We start from the raw sequence: 6,000 nt of genomic DNA on the forward strand, positions 1-6,000 counted from the left end.
AAAGAACGGAATTTCCCTTCTCCGGCTTCATATGTCTTTGAAGTAGCTTTGAAAATCTCTACTCATTAGTTCCATAACCAGAAAACACTCTTTCTTTTCCTCATCATAAACCCACTGGGAGTGCAACGTCCTCAATAACTGTCCTAAAGAAAAGCTTTCACCCAACCGTAGGATCTCCTTGTATTGGCACCCACTCCCTAATCGCGGCCTAACTTGATAGTCCCAGACTAAACTATAAGTTTCTAGATTGAACCCTGTATATCTAAAATTCAATGTCTCAAGTATTGTTTTTACTTTTTACTAGTCAATTGAGTGAAATTTTACATAATTCACAATCATGCATTGTGATTAACTTACCACGGAAAGTAGCCAAATGGGAAGTAGAATTGGAAAAAAAAAAAAACGTTAATTGTTTGTTTCCTATGTAGTTTTTCTGATTTTCAGGAATCAAAATGGGATCCTTCCCAACCAAGGACCCAGATCCGGAGAACAGACAAACTGCTGAAACACAACAAGGCTTCCCGGTCACCAATGTAGTTCGTCGTCTGTTTTAAAAAAGATTAAGCTTTTGAAAAGAAAGTATCTGAATCTGAAGCAAACCTTACCCGCTTGTTTATTCTAAAAGGCTATTTGTTTTGGTTATGCATTTAATTTCAAAAGAAAGAATCATACAACCTTAAGACCATGGCTATTATGATGAAACACTGTCGTTAAATATTTCTCTAGCTTCTTTTGCCTATTGTCGCTATTTAATTTAACCACCCATCGACAACTACAGCCAATCAAGCCATTATAAGTGGTCTAGATTTCTTTCAGGTCATTCTCTACAAACATTTCTTTCCTTACAACCCACCAGGCTCTTTGAACAATGGAGAGCTGAATTTCAGATTCATGTACAGCTGATCACTATACAAGCCATTATTGGAAAGATCTAATTTATAAATTCTATCTCCCAAAAAAAAAAAAATATGCTTATAAATATATATTCTTATCAATATTAGATTTGAGTAAAGTCGAGCTTGAGCTCGAGCTCGAGCTCATTGTAGTTAAACTCGAACTCGACTCATTTCAAACTTGAACTTTTATTTAGTTCGTTATTAAAACGGTATCATTTTAATTTATATTGATCAAAACGATGTCGTTTTATATCAAAATTTTTAATTTGTTTAAGCTTGTTTAAGGTTGACTCGTTTCAGACTTGTTTGTGTAAGTTTGGTTTGAATCTAACCCTAATTCTTATCCTTAAAATAAATTCTATTAATATTTTTATTCTTTACAAAAATCTTAAAACAGTTACTCCAAAACTGATCACCAATTTTAGCAGTATGTAGTTCTTGAACCTTGGCCTAAGAGACGACTGAAGCCAAAGTCTTTTGGGTATGATTTTTGACACAGCAACTACTACTCATCCTATGGGGCCGCTCATCAATGTAGGTCAACAAAATCTTATAAGCTGATATACCATTAAAACCAAAACGATCAAGAAAGATTCTACGGCAGAGATTTCAGGAATTTTTTCCATAGAATAAAATGTGGTCTTGTTGCCCAAACCTTACTCCCTTTCTCTTTGGACTTTTTAATCATTATAAAGTTCATTTCTTTGAATTTTCCCTGATGACTGATGGCTAAAGCTAGTTAAGCGCTGTAAACAAATAGTCAATGAATCACTTTAGATCACAACGAAATGTATTGTGCAAATACATTGGCTCAAGATAATCTATATTATTAGCAATGGAAATTAATAGCTTAAACAAGTTATTTGTTGTCCTTTTGAGCTCTTAATCCTAGTTTATTATCCTTAGCGCACATTCTCCCCCTTTACATATAATTTAACACAGTTTTTATATTCATTTAGGGTTACTGTAACACTAACATCAATGCATAATTTATACAGGAACGTTTTGCAATTAGGTCTTATGAGAAACAAACATCCAAAACTAAGCGCAGCAGGTGTAGAACAAGGGAGAAAAGCCAAGGGCTGCGTATGAGATCGCATAAAACTTCCTTAACCATAAACTGTCGTACTGTGTATTAATTTTGCAGATTTATTGGAACTTAATTCAGCCTCCAAAGAGTTTGTTTGATTTATAAGGGATCTAGAGAAGGAATTTGACATATATTTGTGAAAAAATTTTAAACCTTGAATGAAAACAAAGTGATCTTCATTGACCCCCTTTGACCTTGAATTAGAGTCTGCAGTAATTGTTGAAATATATAAGTATCTAAAAGGGTATATAATGTAATGATATCAAAATAAATTGGTTTAAATCATTTTGGCAATTGAACCTAAAACACTTTAAAGCCTATAAAATTAACAGTCTTAAAAAAGACTTGGATTTCTAGTTTGTGCACATACTGAAGACTCTGATTTTAGAAAAGTTAAATCTAATTATGAAAATCCTTATAAAATATTCCAAAAAAAGAAATAAGAGGGCAAAGTATGGATACATTCCACAAAGAAACTTTCAGAGCAAAAACGAAGAAAGTACAACAATATTATAGGTGTTGACTGTAATGCTAGATTAAGTACCTAAACTCAGTAACACTTAATTGGCGTTGATCCCATGTAATGGAAACCATAAGAGAAAGCAAATTTCATGGTAAACCAAAGAAAAAAGAAGGGAGAAAAAGTAGTTTAAATTTTACAAAATGTTGCTGAACACAGAAACATCAATGAACTACATCCATTCTTAACCATCATGTTCACCATTGAAATACATTTTTTGGTTTCTCAGTTCTGAGATGGAAATTTCTCTTAAAGATTTTGTAAAGGATGTTTTTTGTGCAAGAAATTCTTGAGACACACACTTCATTGTAGGGCGAGACTTCGGCTTGGAACGCAAACAAGCAAATGCTATGATTGAAACAAGAATAATTTCCTGTATAACTTTTCGATTAACTGGAGGCAAGAGGCGTGAGTCTAATACATCAGCCAACATTAAATTTTGGTCGGATGATGATGAGAAAGAGAGAATTTCTTCTGGATGCCTTCCCATTAATACTTCAAGTGCAATGACTCCAAAACTATAAACATCACATTTCTCGGTCACAACCATAGTGTATGCAAGCTCTACAAGGAAAATAAAGACTTTTAAATGAAGTAAAGTGATAAAAAATCATTTAATTTAGAATGAACAAATTCTTTACAATTAGTTTTTCTAGAAATGTTGCTATTTGATTTTTTACTTCATTCTTCTGTAATCCAATTTAGTCACTAAGCTTCAATTAATAAAGAAGGAGAGAATAACGAAGTACTTCACCTGGAGCTATATATCCATAAGTGCCTGCTACCATGGTTCTATTGGATGAGTCAGGAAGAAGAAGTCTAGCAAGGCCGAAATCACCAATAAATGCATCAAATTTAGAGTTCAGTAGAATGTTGTTGCTTGATATATCACGGTGAACAATTGATGGTTTGCAGTCATGATGTAAGTATGACAAAGCATGTGCCACATCTTTTACAATGTTCACCCTTGTAGTCCACTCCAACTCAAGAGCTTCATCATGATTCCGTAGAATACAAAACAAGCTTCCCCTCTCCATGTACTCGTATATTAAAAACATGCATTTCTTGTGCAAACAAAATCCATGAAGCTTGATAATATTTCGATGTCGTATTTCGGATAATACATGAGCCTCATTTTGGAAACTGTTGAGGAAAGGTAACTCCTCAATTTCTGTATTGTGAAGCTTCTTCAAAGCAACTATTTTACCTTTGGGTAGTTGTGCTTTGTAAACACTGCCATAACCTCCAGTTCCAATGCAATATTTAATATCAAAATCCTCTGTTGCTTCAATTATGTCTTCAAATGCAATCTTACCATCATAGTTCCATATTGAGAATATATCGCCGCTTTTGCATACTTTTGAGGATAGTAGAACCTTTTTTTTCTTACTTCTTAGAAAAATTAATGCCAAAATTAGGACAATGAGACCAATGGTGATAGGTAGAAAAGTTGCTATCAAGCAGATGACAATATTCTTTTTGGGTGGTGGTGTAGGAGGAGGTGGAGGAGGTGGAGGAGGTGGAGGAGGACTATAGCAAGGAGTAAAACCCTTGATTCGACCACATAAACCTTTGTTGCCTATAAATTGTTGTGGCATGTTTAGATATTGCAACTGAAGAGGGATTTCTCCATTCAAATTGTTGTATGACAAATTCAAGAACTCCCATGGAAAGAAAGAATCAGGGATTTTACCAGAAAGGTTATTATTGGAAAGATCTAATTTAGATAAATATTGCGATCCGATCTGTTGTGGAATTTCCCACTCAAAATATTATAGCTCAAATTTAAGCTTCTCAACTCTTTGCAACTCTTAATTTCAAGCGGTATGGAACCGTTAAGTTTGTTATTAGAGAGGTCTAGATTTCGAAGTTCGGCTAAGCCAACAATCTTATTGGGAATCAAGCCACAGAGATTGTTAGAATTAAGAAAAAGAACTGTCAAAGATGTTAAATTACCAAATGTTAAGGGAATAGTCCCAATGAAGTTATTACCCTGCAAATTTAGCATTGTCAGATTCATCCTCCCGATTTCTGGAGGGATTGTACCGCGAAGGTGATTATTAGAGATGAACAAATATCTCATGTGTGTTAAATTACCTATAAAAGAAGGGAAGGGACCATAAAAATGGTTATAAGATAGATCCAGATCGAGGATGTTGGTTAAATTTTCTAGAGTTGGTGGAATTGGACCATAAAAATTGTTTTGAGACAAGGACAAGTAGGCCAACGTGCTTAATTGACCAAGCAATGAAGAAACTTGTCCTGTGAAATTGTTATTACTGAGGTACAGGAATCTTAGATTCCTCAAACTCCAAATTTCCGAGGGGAGTACACCTGTAACAATTTTGGTTAAAACAAAAAGGGGGTAAATTTCCATTCCTGATTTAAAAGAAAAGCAAGCAGAATCAAACATTGTTAGCTCACCTGTAAGATTATTATATATCAAATAGAGAAACTCGAGCTCTGAAAGAGCACCGATTTCCGAAGGGATTACACCTGTAACAATTTGAAGAAAACAAAACAGGTTCTAAATTTCTACTTCTCGTTTGAAGGGACAACAAGCAGAATCACACAGTATTAACTCACCTGTAAGATTATTCTGGTCCAAGTAAAGCCTTTTGAGCTTTGAAAGAGCACCGATTTCCGAAGGGATTCTTCCAGAGAGATTATTTCCACCAAGATCGAGATGTTCCAGGTATGATAAGCATGAGAAGTTTAATTGGCCAAGCTCTCCTTGTATTTCAGATCTGTACAAAAAAATCTCCGTGATGCTTCCTGATGAACTGCAACTGATACCAACCCACTCGCAATGATCTGAAGAATTGTTGGTCATGTTGCTGTTACTCCACCAACTGGAGTTAAGCAGAGCTTCCTTTTCTAGTTGTATGGATGATAATTCACAAATACTAAAAGGAACATGGCATGTCAGAAGGGCAGCCCAAATGACCATTACTGTAAAAGTGGAAGAGGTGAACGCCATGTTTGCAATGTGTTGCCATTCTCAACCTGAAGCAGAGTTTATATTACGCTAGCTGAACCTCCGTTTACGTTGGCTCCTGAAACTTGGCCAAAGAGACGACTGAAGTCAAAGTCTTTTGCATTTAATTTCTGGTTAACACGAAACGCGTTTCCACTAAAGAAATAGAACCTTTAAGTTGATATAGCTTACTTGGTATTTGACTGTGAAGTAAATGAATCAATCGTAATATAGTCCGCCTTATTCGTAAGTTCAGAAAAATCAACCGACAATGATACAAAGCATAACAATCAAGGAAAATTCTATGACAGAGATTTCAGGATTTTCCAAGTGAGCTCATGAAATGGAATCATTCCCACTTTTCTTTAAGACTTCTTGGTCGTTTTGAATTTTCCCAAGTTAGTGATTGCTAAAGCCATTCTGAGGCTAGAAATATTTAAGCATTTTCCCACCTCGTTTATGAAATTAATTAATGAGCATTTTTCATCATTTTCAGCCCATACTGTATCTGTATTTT

The 6,000-nt window shown here is 34.8% G+C and overlaps 1 pseudogene; it reads right to left on the reverse strand.

The window, feature by feature from the left end:
* Nucleotides 1–2,473: 2,473 nt before the first annotated feature.
* Nucleotides 2,474–5,677, reverse strand: LOC123216285 (annotated as a pseudogene).
* Between the last annotated feature and the right edge of the window lie 323 nt (nucleotides 5,678–6,000).

The sequence above is a fragment of the Mangifera indica genome, chromosome 5, assembly GCF_011075055.1.
Source record: "Mangifera indica cultivar Alphonso chromosome 5, CATAS_Mindica_2.1, whole genome shotgun sequence".
Lineage (NCBI taxonomy): Eukaryota > Viridiplantae > Streptophyta > Magnoliopsida > Sapindales > Anacardiaceae > Mangifera > Mangifera indica.